This window comes from Anarrhichthys ocellatus, unplaced genomic scaffold, assembly GCF_004355925.1.
Source record: "Anarrhichthys ocellatus isolate YVR2014 unplaced genomic scaffold, GSC_Weel_1.0 scaffold6, whole genome shotgun sequence".
Classification (NCBI taxonomy): domain Eukaryota; kingdom Metazoa; phylum Chordata; class Actinopteri; order Perciformes; family Anarhichadidae; genus Anarrhichthys; species Anarrhichthys ocellatus.
The window spans coordinates 2,441,437-2,461,195 of NW_022280036.1; the positions used below are offsets into that span (position 1 = coordinate 2,441,437).

At 41.4% G+C, this 19,759-nt stretch overlaps 1 long non-coding RNA gene across 1 annotated transcript in view; it reads right to left on the minus strand.

The window, feature by feature from the left end:
• Positions 1-8,871: 8,871 nt before the first annotated feature.
• The window catches only part of LOC116383120 (uncharacterized), a 28,386-nt gene continuing 17,498 nt past the window's right edge, over positions 8,872-19,759 (minus strand). The window contains exon 3 of the long non-coding RNA XR_004212755.1: positions 8,872-15,115. This is a non-coding gene — a long non-coding RNA (uncharacterized LOC116383120). The remainder of the gene's footprint in view (positions 15,116-19,759) is intronic.

The following is a 19,759-nucleotide window of genomic DNA, read 5'->3' on the forward strand; positions in this document are numbered from 1 at the left end:
GTATTGTATCATATTGTATTGTATCATATTGTATTGTATCACATCATGTCGTATTGTATTGTATCACATCATATTTTAGAGTATAGTATCACATTGTATTGTATAGTTTCGTATAGCATTGCATTGTATCATATTGTACTGTATCACATCATAATGTACTGTATCACATCGTCTGGTATTTTTTTGGATAGTATTGCATCGTATCGTTTTGTACCTTATTGTATTGCATCTTATTGTATCGTTTTGTATAGCACTGCATCGTACATATTGTACTGTATTGTATTGCATCGTATTGTATTGTTTCATGTTTGGTGTCGTAAGTAAAATACTATCAGGTCATTGTCAAATTTGATATCTCAACCTGTGTATACATGTTTTTAACAGAACACCGCAAGGATGCAAAATTCATTTCAGTGAAAACGGACAAAAGGTTTTTGGGTATTATATCATTTCGTATCACATCACATGGTATTGTATCACATTGTCTTGTATTGTATCGTAAGTGAAATACTATCGGGTCATGATCAAATATGATATCCGGTTTACCACTCTCTATCATTTTGTTCATAATTTGAACACTGTTGAATGTCTATTAGTTAGACATAAAAATATGCCTAACTAAGTAAAAATATCTAAGTATCTAAATCAGTTGCTAGCGACGGTTCTCTACTCACCTGTTCATTTTATCAGCCAGTTCTGTTGTTGATGCGCCTCTGCTTAATACTGTATTACTGTGGCATTGGCTTCAACATCCTTGAAATTCCAAATGGATAAGACTCCTGTCAAGACAGTTTAAAACGTGTCTGGTAAGTCTCCACCATCATGTATACTAATGCAACACCTATGACCTGCATTAGCTAATCAAGGTAATGACTTTCACTCATGAAAGCTTAAGTGCTTGTTTTCAGTCAGCTTAACATAAAACTTCTAAATGCATGAGTCCTCTGTCACTGTGGAGCAGTTCGTCGTGTGTATGGGTGACCTCGATATTGTTGCTGAACCGTGATGCCATTTGTGTCTTGATTGAAGGCATGTGTTTATTTGTTAACCCCCTCCTGCCACCTCGCAAAACTTCTGAAAAGTGAGTGGTTCATTTGACCAAATGGGTGTAGAAGTGCTAATTTCAATGTCTTAGTTGTGTATTGTACAACCCCAAAGAGAGAAGCAAAATTGTGACTGTTTCACAGTGTTATTCTTTGTAATAGTCTATAAATGTGTAGCTCTTGGGATGTTGTCATGGTGGAAAAGGCATGATCAGTACACGCCTTGAGGTTTATTGTCTACATATTACCCATCTACTACTCTTACCCTCATCCTACCAACATATTTAACAAACGAGGACTGTAAGAAACAACCATAATAGCAACATATTAACTTATTTCTCCTCAAAACATTATTAAGAAAAAAGAAACGTTTGTTGTTTTGCATACTGTGTAAAATGAAAATAGATTGAGAACTTGAGGAAATGCGTGTGTGGCGTTGTGACTCCTTCAAATGGACTGACAGAGTAAACAAACCCTCCTGATAGTGTGTGATCCATGTCAAACATGTTATCTATTTATTAAAAATGTATCTATTTAAAGTGCATAGGCTGCAATTGGGTGCTTTTGACTTGGGTACCATGACCCAAATATATAAGTATTTCAAATGATTATTTATTTAAAAAACACTAATTAAAACAGAAAAAGAAATGTCAGAATTCCATAAATATCAGTAAGGAATTCTTCCACAAATTAGCAAAGAATAGCCCCGATTTCCAAAGTCTGAGAATGTGCAGCGCTTGCTGATAAATATCTCACTTACTGCCATAACCAAAGAGACAGCTAGTGGGATTTACTCGTACCATTGTCTGCCGTCTCCTTAACTTATTTCTACTTGTATATTATTAAATGTACCTATTTTATTATCTATATTATTTATCTATGACATTGTTATTCACTGTTTTGTTTTTGTAAATTCTATTCATTGACTTTCGATATCGACACGTGTCATGCCAATAAAGCATATTGGATTGGAAAATTTAAACAAAATAGACAGTGAGATAGAGAGTGAGAGATCTCTACAGCATCATGTTACAAAAAAGACTTGGAGATTGCTCAAAGTAGGGAAATGTGTCGGGAGCTTAACTACATCAAGCTGAAGGACAATTAGTATTGTGCAATCACAAACATGTTTGTACATTTGTACAAACATGCATGTATACCGTGTTTTAGATGTCCTGAAACCGTCCCGTGCAGCCTAATTTGCACTTTCAACACATTCCATTGAATAAATTGAGCCAATCGAGCCACATCGAAACAAAAAGGCACTTGACCCGCCGAATGCTTGGCTATTTCCCCTCCTTAATATGCAAAATCATGCAGCAGTGCACTCCAAAATCAGATCATCCACTCCATAGGGACACCTGTAGTATAAATACAGTGTTCGATGTATTCTTGACTTTTTCTCTTTTTTTGTGACAGACATGCACCACAATAAAAAATACAATCAAAGTGTATTCCGCGCATCACTACTTTGTTTCAGAGAAGTGATCTCACTTCCATCCCGAACACACTTTGAAAAAGGACATTTCAGGGGGAGGCAGTTGCACAAACTGATGCCGGAGAAACAAAAATGAGCCTCCAGCCTCCTGGGCTTTTTTTACTCTGTGGATTATGCCGCACTTAAAGCTCGGCACATTCATTGTGGAGTGTCGACTGTGACCCGCAGTAATACCGGATGTATGGAGAATATTTTTTGCATCGCTCCATAACTCACTCATAATGGCGGGGGTCACTTCAGACTGTTGAGGCTGTAGTAATGTAGCGCGGGTAACACCGGTCCCCTCTTGAGTGCCGCAGCACTAGCAGGTGATTTGTAGCTCGGGGAGACTAATGAAGTGGTCGCTCTGCCACCCTGCTTCTTTTGCAAGATCAATTCGGCGTCAGGGCACGTACGGTGGCTGCGCTTTATGAATGATGGAAACCTCCTTAGGCCATCCATATACCTGAATCCCATGCAACCTCCCCCCCCCCACATGCTCCAGGAGGCAGGGATTCAGCAATCTTTCTTGTTTGTAGAAAAATACATTACCATCAGCCTCCTCAGCTCTACGGCCTTTGCCCAGCAGCACACAGCCACACACACACACACACACACACACACACACACACACACTCCTGCATAGCTTGACTCTACGGCTGCTGAAGGAAAAAAAACACATAGTTAACCATTGTGTGTTTTGGTCTGCGTGTGCCAATCTACACACATGCACTCCCCATTCTGTGAGTTTTCATAATTAGTGCGGACGATTTGATGGATTTGAGTCTTTCTGCCCACGATGACATCCTCTACAGAAAGAAAAAAGAAAAAAGGTGTTCAAGAGGCCGGAGAAAAGTGGAGCTTTTAAACTGATAGTGCATAATGCAATAGATGTTTTAGTCAGAGGATGATAATGAAAATGAGCTAAAGCGGCGAGCGAGGGAGCCAGTCGCTCTCTCATTCGCCGGCCTTTGATCCCATCCAGTCTGGCTTTTAAAGCATCTGCTTCCATAATGAGGAACAGTTTACCATAGCCCATGCAGATGCAGGAAATGAATTCAAAAGTTAATGGTGTATTTGTCCCGATGATTAAGAGCTGTGCCTCGTTCTTTATGACATCGCTGATCCTCGCCATAAAACAGGTTGCGTGGAAGGAAAGAGGAAAAAAGACAAGTATTATTCATAAGTTAGAACAATTATCCTAAAATACCCAGGGAGTTAATTATGTCTGTTTTAGTTGTGGGTACATTCGGCGGAGGTGCTTTTTAATGCGCCGGGATGAGTGAGGCCTCGGGCTGGCGGTGCACAAGGGGTTGATCTCTGTTGCAGCGTGTGTCAATAAGAAAAATCTGTCAGGGGTGTTTTCATATTCCGAGATCACAGTGCAGCTCATCTAAAGGCGTCAGTGGCAATTTGAGAGCGGCGCATCATATATAAAGATGTCACGAGCCGAGGCCTCCAGCCGGGAGGTTGAAGAGGGAAAAGTGGAACGACAATGAATGCTTGTCGGAGTTTTCTGGAGGCTATCGAATTTAAAGGCCTCCCCTTTCATTTCTTGCTTAGATTAAAATATAAAGAAAAAAAAAAGATGGAGGGAGGGATGGAGAGAGGGCAGGAGGGAAATTGAGACAACAGAGCGTGAGTAAGAGAGGGAGCCTTTTACTGTTAATCTTAACTTTTCAGATTGATCGGCTCACGCTCCCTGTAAATCAGCAGCTGCATGGCAGTCGTCTTCTTATATGATAATCTGGGTGTCGGCGGCAAAAGAGGTGTAACAAAATAGGTGGCAGTGAGGGAAGGCAGTGTACGGTTGTGCAATTGAACCCAGCTGATAGCTTCCCTCGCTCCCTCGGCATCTCTCACATTTTCCTTATACCCTTTTCTCTCCTGGCCCAGGGGAGAAGATGAGCAGGAAGAGTGTTTAATGTTCCCTCTGATGCCCCAACAGAATGAGCTGAGCTCGGACCCGGATACTGGGAAATGAGCTGTATGCCGATGATACTGTGGTTTAGAATAATCTATTGCTGGGAGAAACTATATGTTTCATGTTGTATCAATAAAATAACTGTTGTCACACTGTGCGATTAATTGAAGATAGTTTGATGCAGACTGAAAAGTTTGCACACACCTGATCTGAAAGCTGATGGTTGGATTTACTTTTGATTTGGGGATGCATATAACAATGATTTGCTTTATCAATTGTCTTGATTTCTAAAGTAATTGCTCGACCATTTAATCCGGGTGCATTCAAATCAAGTTCAAAGTGGTCCAGTTTGAGAAAATGTCCTCAAGCAAAGGTCCGGAACATCATAATGCCTAACTTGCGTTATGATTCAGTGTCTTTTAAGTAGTCGCAGAGATCGTTTATTATCTGTGCACTCAGTATGGATGTGTGCTCAGAAGATCATTGCTTTGTCTCAGATCATATGAGACACACTGGTTTTGAAGAGTGAAGATGTAAGAGTTCGTCCATTCACGATTAAAAGCTTTGTTTCTGCTTTCTACTTTTCTCTGTTTAGATCAAACGCCACGTGAAATGACTTCCCTCTGATTTACTTATTTCTCCGATTATCATCCCTCGTCTCGTTTCTCCCCTGTGTGCGCGTATCTCAACTGACTTAAGCTGCAGTGCTTATTGGAATGCACAGATTTCATTGGCTGAGTAGCATCATGTGTAAGGATTTACAACGCATGCAATCGATCTGGGAGTTTTCTAGGCCTCTAAACCAGTGCCATAAAGGCTTTGAAAAGCAGCATGGTTAAAATGTAATAATTCTCAATAATTTATCTGTTTATTGGTCCGAGTCCAGTGAGGAAGGCGGGCCATGGTCCGACCATGAATTACCTTTAGTATAGAAAATGTGAAAAAAAGAATGACGTCACACCCGCCTAAAGCCCAAGGTGACGCATAGAATGTTTTTTAATTCATTATTTACTGTTAGATGCAGTTACAGAAGCGGTAAGCAAAATATTGAGTTATCACCACCTTATAAAGTAGCAAACATATAACATAATCATATATATATATTTGTATATCCAGCAGAAACAAAGCTTTATTACCATTATTATGTTGTCTGTCTGTTAAGTGGTGGGCAAGGTGGTGAACAGTGGATTCATTCGAGCTTTTGCAATGAAAACAGCTTCCTGCGTCTGGAAACCATGCTGATGAGACTGAACCATCACAGTATTGTTATGTCCGTGAATACCAAAACAACGAGCTGAAAGACGCTGAAACGGATTCTTAGAGCTGACGGGATCTGCAGAGTTGGACGACAATTCTCTGTGGCTGTGTCACCGTGGGCGACACCTTTTCCTTCCACGTTGTTATTGGAGCCATTTTTAAATGTAAAATATATTAATAAGTGCAGCTTTAAGTATTTAAATATGGCCGATTTTGTTTCAATGAACTAAAACATGATTGATCTGATGTACCAAATGGTTTGTTACACAACGGACACAATGGAAACTGTTAGAAAAAAGAATACTTGGCAGGTGATTGGTATGAACCATCTGTCAATCAAACTCTTACCGAAGCCAGCTGTGAGAGCAGGCACATCTTTTCCATCGAGAGAAGCCTTCGGTGTTGTTCTTTGCTCTTCTTTCAATAAGGAAATGCTCTCCAGTTCTGATACAATTGATGATACCGCAGCATCGAGGCTAACCTCTTTAAGATCCGCCATTGTTGTTCAGAACAAACTGTCTCCTCTCCGTCTCGTCACTCACTTGTGACTGTTTATTATTTCCACATGAAGAATGGTATGTCATAGTCCCAATATTTAATACAAAACTTGGACTACAAAACTTTTTCTTTTTCTTTTCCTCCCATATTTTGTTTTATATATTTGTCATTTCGTTTTTCCAGCATGGTACAGTTACCTTCATCATCACAGGTTTTTCAATTTTATAACATTTGGAGTTATATGGAGCAGTGTTTATTCTAAACAGACGGACAGACCAACAACCTGGAAGCATATTGAGAAAACTGACTGACATCGTAACCACGCGAAAGATGTTTTTTCCCCCTGCCACACACACACACAGACAAAAACACACTGCAACACACACGTGTAACACAGCTGGCACACACTCTTCCCTCCAGAGCAACAGGGGGATGAGATGGACCAAGAGATACAGTGTCTGTGCAGCACAAAACGACGACGGCGGCAGCAGCAATAAAGCCCTCTCCTTGTTTCCCTTGAGTCTTCTACATTTATTTTTCCTTTATATATTATTCAAGTTCAAATAATTAATTCAGGATATCAAATCAAGATGTAGGAAATCAATCAAGAGGCTTTTTTTTTTATTTTTCAATCTGCCTTTCATTACAGCGAACCCCCGGTCCTGGCTGAGCCTGTAGCGGAGCTGGCCTGGACTTCTATGAGGACAGACTGAAACACTTACGTGGCATCCCGTCCGCCGGAGAAGATGACTGCTCCGCTTCGCACGGCCATGCTGAAGTATTTAGGCTGCATCCGATTAGGTGGTTGGAATTATTTTTGTTTAGCGCTGATATAAAAATGAACCACATGGCAGGCAGGGAATCTAATGGTCTAGTTTGGTAATTACTTTTATTTCCCTTTATTTTCTTTTTTCACCATTTGTACATTTTGGAAAATCAGGTGATGTATTCTGCTGCATCGTTACAAGGTTGACAGAGAACAACAAGATGACCGTCTGCCTTTGAATGCACTCAAACTTTATTGTCCCAACAGAAAAATTTCATCTCACAGACACAAAGGGAAAACAAAACAGAGCACAATACACATCCTCTTTGGGCACACTCCAACTTAAAGAAAACAAAGAAAAAAAAGGATCTGATGCATTTGATGAAGCAGCGTGTAGCCGGAGCAAAGACTAAACAAGAACAGATGTTATTAGAAGAAGCCATCAGACATGTACACATGCGTATTATCGTCTTTATGCCCCCGTCCTCGTCCCCCTGTCTGCTGGCACCGTGGCCCCCGACTTTATGGGAAAACACGCTCGGATCTGTGGGAATCAATAACCCCGGTCAAATGACGCCGAGCCGGCAAGATTCATCTCTTCCCCTTTTAGCCGGATACTTTTAGCACACAGTTGGTGCAGCGATGACTCTCACCATCTCAAAGGCAGGAGCGATAATGTCGTGGTAAAAACGTCACTCAAAGAGCGGTGAATGTGAGGGTGGAGGGTTGAGGACAGGTAGTGAGTCGTGTGTGTGTGTGTGTGTGTGTGTGTGTAGCAGTGCTGGTGGGTGGAGGGGCCAATTTATTGAGGGAAATGTATCTATATTAGAGCCGCCGTGAAGCCCAGATCTCCATCTTGGTGATAATTCGCGGTTGTTAAAGTGACACAGTGTTGGTAGGCTGGTCGAGGCGAGGAATGTGGGGGCCAGACCTGACAATTAGAGCCCTGTATATCACACACACTCTCAAAGGAGAGATGGGAGAGGTCAGGACACACACATGCGGCAAGCACACACACACTCCGGGGACGCAGTTAAACGTGCACACGCGTGGAGGGCCGTGGTACATACTGCAAATGCATGCGTACAGACTGCTTTTGGAGGGAGAGGTCAGAACATATCGTGCATCACGTGCGTGGACGCGAGCGCAAAGGCAGATAACATGTGGCTCTGGTTTGCGAAAGCAGAAGGAACAACGAAACACTTCTCAGGTGTAAGTGCATAATGAGAGTTGATTTGATTTCCCCGCTCGCTGCTCATTTCTAAATCATGAGCCAAAAATGTGACTGATAGGTAAAGAAACCCCTCCACATGTACGTCTGTGCTTTGTGTATTCGTATCGGGCTCATCTGAATCATGTTTTACATCATTAACCAATCACTTCCTCTGACACTTCGCCTCAGAGTAATATGATCTAATTGGACAACAGAGGGGAGGGGGGGGCCCTCTGTACAAGCACATGATAAACAATTCAAGATTATCATAAAGGAAAAACAAAAAAAACTATTTCCATCTCCATTACACTCACAAAACATGCACACGCTCACTGGCTTTATGTTTTTTTCCCCCATAGAGTCTTTTGGGTGCATCACCAGACAACCCGGGGCCGAGGCGAGAAAACAAGAGTCGATACACGTCTGCGATATGAAGGTGAATAATTGTTGTAATTAATGACCCGCAGGTATTAACTGGAGCCATCTGACGGACCTCTTGAGGCCAATTCTGCCAGCGACTCTTATCCAGTATCGTGAGCATCACTCACGCTCTCAAAACAAGCATAGTACGATTCTGTATAGTTTCTGTTGTGGCAAAAACACTTTGTGCGTAATATGTATCTGTGTGTGTGTGTTTGCCCTTGCAAATTCTACCAGCGGTGTGTGTTGTTTTTAGCTCACGTCCGGCCGCCCCCCCTCGCTCCTCTGTGACACACACACACACACACACACACACACACACACACACACACACAAACCTGTCCAAAGTGTCTGAACTTATTTCATGTAAGATACCTGGAGCCATTAGCTTCCTGTGACCTTTTACCACTCTTTCTCTGCCGTCACATTCACATTCCGCCTTGTCTGCGTGCGTGTGTGTGTGAGTGTGTGTGTGTGTGAAAATGTGTTTGACTGCAAAAGAAAATTTAAAAAATGCTGCAAATGTCCACAAGTCCATGCACTCAAATGCCTCACAAAACAACCGCTTGAGGATGTGTGTAGGTATCTACTGTCTGTGTGCGGTGAGTTAAATGTTGTTGTAGGTACATAGCCACACACACACACACACACATACACACACATGCAGACATGTATTTGGCTTTTCCCTTTCTTTTATTTGCTGTAATTGGAAAATAATTCAGGCAACGTCAGGAGGAATCGATAAAGAATTAATGAAAGAAGAGGGGGTCATTAAAGACAATAAAGAGGGAGAGGTTATGATGAAGATGGCATCATGGAGAGACACAGAGGAGACAGGCGGCTCTGCTGCCACTGCTGCATGTGTGTGTGTGTGTGTGTGTGTGTGGGTGTGTGTCTGAGAGAGACGCTATCCATATCGCAGAGTAGGTTGCAGTTTTATCAGCGTTCCGCTGTAAAAAGCGATAAAAGCTAAATTAAACATATCATTGTCATGATATTGTCTTTCTGAAAACTAAAGCAAAATGGAGATCCTGTGGGGCAAAAAAAAACAGATTCTAGTTCAAAGTTACACTTTTCTGTATTTGTTAAACATAATCTCAATAGCACATCTATTAATTAAGACCATGTGCGTAAGACGACTTTTATCGTTACATTCTTTAATAAAAAGGCCGTCCTCTTCCACCACGTCGACAGCCGGTGTCGCAGTCAATCATTCAAAAGGGTAATTATGTGACACTGCGACGCTAAAATACCTACGGTCCCTTAATAGGAGCCGAGCCATCGAGATCCAACCTCAAGCCTCACATCCCGGGCCCCTACCACTCATCCGAGTGCCGTAAAGCTGCCAGAGGAAACAATACTGCCTCTCTCCTCACCGCCGAGGTTAATGGCGAATGGGGCTGTGGCCGCCGGCAATATTGTTGGATGAATGATTATTGATTAGGTAAAGGTTGAGCTAATCATTAGGCTTCATCCATTTTACGGACTCTCTCCGTGACCTTTCTTGCCCGGCCCTCCTGGATCACCAGGATTTCTCCATACAATGATTTTGATCGCCTTCATGGACGAAAATAGGGGAGGGAGGGGAGGAGAGAAGAGGAGGAGGAGGAGAAAAGCGAAGGCAGATTAAGGGAAAGGGGGCTGTGAAGGAGCACTGTAGGAAACAAGGACATATGTGTGTGTGTGTGTGTGTGTGTGTGTGGCGATATAAGACTGGTACGGAAGATGAAGTCACCCCTTAAATACTCCACCTGTTCACCAAATGTGTAGCTTTTTCATATATTTTTTTCTTTTCTTTGTAAATTATTAATAATTACATTTTAAAAACACATCATTGTGTTGATGTGTCAAACTAATTTTATCTCATGGGCCACATACAGCCCAGGTTGATCCCAAGTGGGCCGCACCAGTAAAACCATTGCATTAAAACAGCTGTGATTAACTTCGATCTTTCCCTTTCTTATAATGTGAAGAAGTATCAGTTCAGTCCAATCAGTTCAAAATATGAATGAACAATCCGTTTGATGAACTACATCTACATACTTCATCTTGGTTTATACTTTTATTTGCAAGCTTCCATGAAAGAAAATTTGAAATAAACATTTCTTTGAATTGAATAATTAACTACAGTGCGATTAGACAATATTCCTTTGCAGCACCTGATTCAAATAAACCTGACTTTAAACTCACGTGTACAGATGTGGGGTTTGGGAAGCTGCTACCGTCACAGAAACACATGATATGTATAGATGTAACGTTCAAATCTTTTCAGCGATTACGGGGAAAAAAACTTCACATTCTTTAAACACACAAGCTATTTGAGCTCAACTCCATATTAAATGTTGTTATATGTGGCAAAAAAATGAATTCTTCATCATTTTTACTATGAATGCATGCATTGCTTAATATACAACCAATTGCTTATGAATGACGAGGACCACAATGAACATTAAACATAGCTAGGAATAAGAGTTTTGTTTTCCTTGATGACAGGGTATGGTATAGTTTCATGATGGCAAAAAAACGACAACATATATGTGATATGAAACACAATATACTGTCAGTTATATAATAAAAGGCATGCAACCCCTGAAACATGTCGTAAATATGATTATTCATGTACTGCAGTGTGCAAGAGGTGACAAAACATTATTTTAATAATAATACTTTTATCTGGATAAAAATTATTTCATCCACATAAAACAATAATACATTATTTTATGATGCATATATATGCATATACATTAAACTATTTGTATATATAAAGGTTGGTTAAACCTTAAATTAATGTATCAATCTGTGTGTTACTGGAATGTTTTTTGCTATTATTAATAGTGTTCAAAACAATATATGTAGTAGGCCCAACATTAGTAATCCGTTTCATTTTGAAAACTCAGCTTTTTAAAAACCAACATGGCTCAGTTCAAAATTTTGTTTCAAAACAAAACTCCTGCTCTCTTCTCTGATCAGCATTACAAAAACTCATATTAGTTGAACTCGAACACACATCTCTGTTAATCTACGTTCAAGTTGGAATGCATGATTTAATCTTCTCCTGCAGCTCCTCAATAGCGGCATTCTTGAGTTACAGTGTTTTTTATTGAGCTTAGTGTGTGTGTGCTATAATTATCAGATACACCCGATGTGAAACATCCGCTCTGGAACCCTGACATGGTGACAAGGAAATGCCTTTGCTCCTAACAGCTCTATTTATTGAATTGTAGCGAATATTCCTGGCACGGGGACTCTAACCAAACCCAGACTGGAGCTCACATCTGCACCCAATCAGCACGGGAGAAAACCCCTCCTGCTCCCCCCTCCCGTTCCATTTACTCACAGAGTCCGGCACTGGGAAACACAATGTTTATTTGAAGTAATACTTAAGTCTGAACTACTGCATAGCAGTACGTTAGCATTTTCATTGCTACATGCAGAACATAATTTATTTTTCTCTCTCTCTCTTACTCTTTTTTTTTTGCTGCGATAACTGGAAATCATATGAATGTAAACTTTGTTTTCCTCCAGCTTACTTGTGGTGTGCCATTCAGTTTATTCAATATGACATGAAGCTACTCTAAAAAAACTTAGCATCTTCATGAATACGTGACTCGTGGTGCTTTCACTGCACCATAAAAGGGAGCAGTTACTGCAAACAATGACTGCAACCTCCCTGCACACAAGGGGAATGACGTACCATGTACAGTGCTGCATGTAAAAGACAAACAACACACTGCATATCAAATCTTCACTTTTTTTTATTGACCTTCTTTCCAATAATTTTACAAGACATAGTCAAATTCTATTGCTTTCTTTTTTTCTTTTTTTTATCTGCACATTTGAGTTTGACTTTACAAGCTAACACACACTCCCCCACTTCATTTACAGACAGGCCTGTTGTCCAGCTTGGTAATGAGTGGAGTCCTCTGCAAGCAGGACTTAGCAGATGGGGACCATACAAGTCAGTAATGCAGCATTACGAGGTATGAAGTGTGGCACAAACACAAACCCATGTGCATGTTTATAGACGTGCATTATGTATGGACAGATATGCACCAAGGCCTACACACAAACAGCGACAAGCACACACATGCAGGTACTTTTAAATACGCATTTACAAGACCAGCATGCAGCTCTGCGCCCTCGACCAAAAATAGTTAAAGAGCGCTTATACAGAAAGTGTGGGCAAATGAATAAACAACACATCACGGAATTAAACGTGAATGGAATTATAAGGTGAAAGTCTCGATAATAAATTCGATAGCAAAGTAAAAAACAAGTCCCGTGTACTCCGACATACTTCTTGAGTACCGTTCTCATACTGGTTTCTGCAAATGTATTATTAATCCCTGATTATCCACCTCAGGTTTCTTGCCCAAAAAACTAAATTTTCTATTTGAACATATCATGATAACGTCAAAATGTAACTTTGTTTATACCAAATAGAGCTTGAACGCGTCATAATGCAACTCAATGCAACCTCTGTACATTAGCCGTTAGCTCCGATATTTAGCCCAGCAGGACTTTGCTGCCCGCTGGCTGCTAACTGCTAGTGCCAACTAGCTCTCCTCCTGCAGATTTCAACACAGATTTGTTGTTTACAATGTAGCATTATCGGAGGAATTCTCTATCAACCCTGGGACAACAGGACGTCGTTTGTACCTTCAGTACATGCGGTACTGTATAGTTTTCACAATTTTGGCATTGACTCTGTTCCGAATAATTGGTTCTCGTCACAGTTATGATATGAGAGAGTTAAACACAGACACAGCTGAACATTTTAATTAAATAAATAACAGTAGATGCAAAAATGTCACAAAATAATCTTATCTCCTCATTTCTGCGGATGCTTTCTGTCTTTGCTCTATGTTCTATTTTGTTCCTCACTGTCCCTCTTGTCTGCTGTTCTTCTTCTTGATTTTCTTTTGGACTTTATTTCTGTTCACAAATGTGCATCTGTTGTTCATCACTGTCAGTGTCTGAGCTCTGAATGTAGTCAGTGTTATCATTCGGTGTGTGTGCAGAAGTAGATGAGTTATAATCAGGCATACTTTGTGAGGAGCGCTGTAGAGTGAGCATCGGATCACTCAAATATTCTGCAATTATTTATCTAGAAACTTTATCGTATACGTACTAACAGTTTGGACTTCACTCAACAATACATCGACTTTCACCCAGGACACCGGTGTTAGTGTCCTGTGTAAAACCAAAGGTCAACTTACGTAACCAACGTCGACTTCATTTAAATTATGATTTATTATGGCTTTGACCCAAACCATGATCTTTTCTTTCCCTAAACCTAACAAACTAGTTTTGTGTTTCCTCTGGTGGCGGGACCTACATTTAGCACATTGCGTGTCACCACCATGTAATTTGCTGCTGGAAGGTCGTGGTCATTTCTTGTATTTCTGAGAGATCACATTGGTGATAGGCTGAGCTGGCACGGAGCTGAAAGTACATTGACACAACACTGAGACTTTCTAATTATTTCCGAGACAAAGTGAAGTGATCTCATACTATATCGGTATATTTCTCTTTAGGCTTCTTTGTAGGTGAAAGCCAATTCATCTGCACACTTCTTGTCACACGGCCCTCTCATTGCCAAGAAAAGAAAACCCTTCACATCCTGCCTGCCGTCTGAAAACCGTCACTCTCTCCTTCCCTCGTCCTCTGTCCTATATTCCTTTTGCTCCGCCCCCCCCCCCTCCTTTCTTCACCTATTCTACCCCTGCCGTCTTTCATTTAAATATTTCATCCAGTTGTCTTGCGGCTTCCACGGCTTGCCAAGTGTCATCTAGATCCCAGGGCCCGACACTAAAATGGAGTGCGGCAGTCATATTTTGCTTGTGTGTGGCGTGTGTGAGAGAACGAGCAAGAGACAAGGAAAAGAGGCGGGACGAGAAGGAGACGCGGCTCGGCTCTGGGGTCTGAGACGTCGGGTGGTGATGAGAAGCGAAAAGGTGGAGAAGACATGGGAGTGATAACTAATGTACTTCCTGTGTACTTCCTCCTCTCCCCTGTCAAAGCCCTCCCGCCCGCTGACACCCCCTCTCTCCATCAGCCTAAAACATATAACTGACGTATGGTGTGTGTGAGTGAAACCTGGGTGATCTTGACGTGTGATGTAAAGGTCTTGGTCGGTGCGTGAATGCGAAGATGTACATTTATGTGTCTGTCGGACAAACTGATGGCTGATGTGGAGAGGTGTGTGTGTTTGTGAGAGACTAACTGATGGGTGATGTGCGAGTGAGGTAGTGAGGGTCGACATGGACAGATGGGAGAGACGAGTGAAACTTCTACTTAGCGAAGAGTGATGTGTTCGCTCTGTTTAACAGAATGAGTCTTTGCACCTAAGTGAGTGTGTGTGTGTGTGTGTGTGTGTGTGTGTGTGTGTGTGTGTGTGTGTGTGTGTGTGTGTGTGTGTGCACTATGTCTCATACCCGGTTAGATTGTTGGTTCCGGTTGAGGTAAAAAATGCACTGGCTCATAACGAATGATCTTGCAAGATCTCCACACCGACCTGCACAACAAAGAAGAAGAAGAAGAAGAAGAAGAAGAAGAAGCAGGGAGAGATGAGATTGTGATCCACGAAAGTAGCAATGCGAGTCGTCCGTTCGTCTTCGCGGTAACACCGACTCCCGTTGTAGTTTAGATTGAAGCTGTGAAAACACAACGACAAACACGGTTTGGCTTTTAACACGTCCCCCCCCTGCGTTGTCAGGTTGCTCAGGCCCCTGCCCCCGACATGCACCGCCTCTCGCTACAGCGCCGTAAACCACGATGTGATACGTCACGAGAGGTAAAATCACATCCACTGTACATCATTCACACTTTGCGCGACTCGTCCCAAGTGCAAATGAAAGCCGTGCTTCTGTCGCTACCGGGTGGGTTGACGGGATGAGCAGGCTGTGTTTTCTGAATAGAGAAAAGATGGACATTTAATAGAGTTCTTACAAAAATGCATAGCCGTGGTGGCCACCTGGTCACAGTTACTACCGTAGTACCTATTTATCCATCCAAAATTAGGAGTGTAAAACAGAGTGACATGCACAACTATTTTCTACTTGACCGTTGTGTAATGATGCAAAATGGAGTTAATAGAATTAAAAGAAATGATCTCACATGATGATGAACCCTTGTGCAGCGTTTGCTAAAATTCCCCGGGTCAAACTGACCCACAGAAACAGCATTTACATGTAAATATTAGTGCTGGGCAACGATTAAAATATTTAATCGCAATTAATCTCATGGATTTTTTGCGATTAATCGCGATTCTGAAAACCGGATGTTCGTCTGAAGGAACCGGATGTTGTCTCACGTTAATGTTTGCGCTAACTTTGAAAGTCCTTCGCTCGCTCCCGATCTGTGCCGTTTAATTGCGTTTACCGTGAATTTCAGCATATAGGTGCACTAAAATGTAAGTGTCTGCTGAGTTGACCAAGGAGATCTGAGTGTCTGCTGACTTGACCACAGCGATGTCCAGTAGTCTCCAGGGAGAGCAACAGCTGGTGCAGCTTCTCTCTTTATTTCTGCCCCCCTCGACCAGAAGCGGAAGTCGCCTTTTCACTACGGCAACCCTGAAGGGACATCATATCTCCAATACAAAACGATAAACATGACAGTCTGTTACAATAATAGTAAATTAAAAATACTTATACTTTTTGTCTTTTTTTGTTGTTGTTTTTTAATTATTATTATTATTATTGTTTTTTTTTCCCATCTCAAAAGGCTCAAGGACATACACACACACGTTCACACACACACACACACACACACACACACACACACACACACACACACACACACAACTGACTATAGGATGTTTGCTGGCTTTTATCCCACTGTTCTTGTCATCCTCTTGTTGTTATGTCTATGTATTGTCTCTTGTCTTTCAATAAAAAAAATAAAAAAATAATAATATTAATAATAAATTTAAAAAATGCGTTAACGCGCGATAAAATAATTGTCGGCATTAATTAATTAATGCGTTAACGCGATAATAACGCGTTAACTTGCCCAGCACTAGTAAATATGTATACACTTGCTATTTTCTTTGTGTTGGAAACAATAAATATACAGGACATAAGGATTTGTAAAGGATCTACATCTTCTGGAACACAGACACCAGCGTCGTATCTCTTCCACGAAGACCTCTCTCCTCTGGAGCTTTCTGGGTTTGGTTCCATCCAGATCATAAAAGCGTTGTGTGTCGACACATCCAGTATGTTGTAAAACAGAAAACAACTCTCAAATTGCCCCGGTCAGCACCAGATGAAAGAATTTGACCTGCAACATATAATGTAAAAACAAAATCCAAAACCGAAATCAGCTCTTGTTCTGGTTTCATTGAGCGCCGAGACACCCTGCTGAAGGTAAACATTAGTGTATGTTTATAATGTATTAGCCCAGTGGTTCCCAAGCTAAGGGTCAGGACCCACACAAGGGGTCATACGAAGAATTGAAGGGGTCATGAGATGGTTATTGAAATATGTTTTTACACTATTTTTTCCAGGCTTTCCTCTAACCTGTCCTTTTTTTCTTGTCAAATACTGTGTTTAATCTCTTAAGGCTTGAAAAAAACGTTTCAAATGAAGAGGTCTCATGAGAGAAAATCACTATTCAATTCTACTCAAAGGCATGTAACGAAGGTTGGCATGTAGAACTTTGCATACTTACTTCCTTTTTATTTAGTTTAAAGCACAATTTGCTTACAAACCTTAATTTGACGAAAGATATATTAATCTTATTTTATTATTCTATTATATTATTATTATTATTATTATATATACATATATACATTTTTTTATTATTCCATTCTTTTGTAAAATGGTAATCAGTATAATGATGTCATCATGATAAGTAGAAGACTGTAGAGAAAAATGTGAAGGAGAAGATGTACAGAAAGTAAATATTGAAGTGCCTACACAGAGAAACTAAGAGTAATGGTCCGCTATGTACCGATAGAATAACACAAGAAGAAAGGGATCTTCTGTAAAGTGAGATGCGAGACAGACATAATGTTTAACATCTTTTAAGGTTCTTTTCATTTTCCTCACACACTCACAATAACTTACTTGTGTGTGTTTCTGTGTGCATGGCCCTTCTGTTCCGCTTGCTGGGCTGCTCACTGACCCCCCCACATGTGTGTTTGACCTTTGAACCCTGCGCTTCCCCCTCAGGAGAAGGCCCTCTGCACCTACATCCAAACACACACACACACACACACCGATCCGTCCTTTGAGGGTGCGGATTAAGCCATGCGGGGCCGACTCCGGTCAAGCTTGTGGTCATCTTCGGTAACAGATAAAAGGATATATCACTTCCTCAATCCCTAAAACCGCAAGTGTGTGCTGCTGGAGACACACACATACACACCAGGCACTGAGCTCCTGAGTCCCCCCGCTTAGCACTTGATCCTCTCTCTGGGAGGTTGACACTTCAGAGGGAAAGCCTTCACACACACACAGACACACACACACACACACACACTTGCTCAGACCCTTCACGGAACGTACAGTATATCCATGTGAGAGCCCAAAACCTCGGAGGGGGGCCCGTTCATGGTGATCTGCTGGTCAGCATCTGTTTACTGTCAGGGGATGCTGCTTCCTATCCCCCTGACCGTCAGTCATCGCTTGCGCCGCTGAAAGTCCACATCTTGGCGTTTGAGGTGCAGGGGACACATCGGGACAATGACAGTCCTCCGTGGCACGAAATATCCTCGAGCCTGGACTACTCGCTCTCTGCAAAGGGGCAAAATTGACCTCCCCCCCAAGGTATCTATAGGGCAGATTGTCCGGCAGGGAAACGCTAATTCGGACAGGCGCGGAGCAGACGTGGATGTCAAGTCAGCTAGCATCTTCGCGGTGGCCCAGGGGCACCCGACCGCCAGTTTGTAAGGGAGGCGCCGCATTTAACACAGGAGCCTATCTGTTTGTACAGAGGCGTGGACGGGCATATGGATGTCTGATCGACACAAGGTCAGGGTGAGTTTATTGTAGGAAAGGGAGGGGGGAGTATAGGCAGTGAGGGAAGCATGCACACACTTAGATGTTCTCGTAGTTCAAGTGCATGAATGACTAAAAGCTTATTATAACTGACAGATGTTTCTCTTTTCTGTTTGAGTGAGCCTTCCGGCCATTTTGACATCCCAGTGTTTTTCAGTACTTTGAGTCAGATCTAGCTGAGCGTTTTATGGAAAAAACCTTTGCCTGTTCCTGGACTGACTTCACAGTTTTAGTTTGACCAAGGCTCTCACCAAACCAACTGCCACTAGACCATAGACTGTATGTAAGAAGTGGACGTATTCATTATGACGTCACCCATTGGTTTGTGGACTGCTGTTATGAAGCCTCGAATTCTGCGTTTTCGCCGTCGCCATCTTGGCTATTTTGCAACTGATGAACGGAAGTTACCATATTTGGAATGCTGAGGAGGGACGTAGAGACGGCGTACACAGCTCTGGTAGTGGCAATACTCTGTCAATCAGAGTAAGCCCGCCCTAAAGCATACCCTGCTTTATGGTCTATTTTACTAACAAGGGACCATCATTACTAAATGAACATCATGTTGTATTGAAGAAGACTTGAAACTAGAGACTGAGACCTTAAACTCATGTTTACAATGTTTAAATTAAGTGAGAACTAGAGTCATTTTCTCATCGACTTCTATACTATCAGACTTCTTTTTGCAACCAGAGGAGTCGCCCCCTGCTGGACAGTCGAGTTAATGCAAGTTTTAAGATTGGCTTCACTCGGCAGAACCAGAGGCTGCCATCTGCATTAGACTCTGTGAGACGCAGGATGTAAGTACCAGCTCTCGTACTGCATGTGTAGAACAACTGCAAACATGGCAAAGTATATCAAAGAGAGAGTGAGAGACTTTTTGAGTTCATAATTGTAATTGCACATTGGTTTAAATACTTTACCATCCCTACATAATTTCTACTGTCATTGTACAATATATATACAAGATGGTATATTCTCATGAAACGTAAAATAATAGACAGCATCAACACAATAAGTAAATACCTCTTGATTTTTCAAGTATATATATATATATATATATATATATATGTGTATATATATATATATGTGTATGTATGTATATATATATATATATATATATATATGTATGTATATATATATATATGTATGTATATATA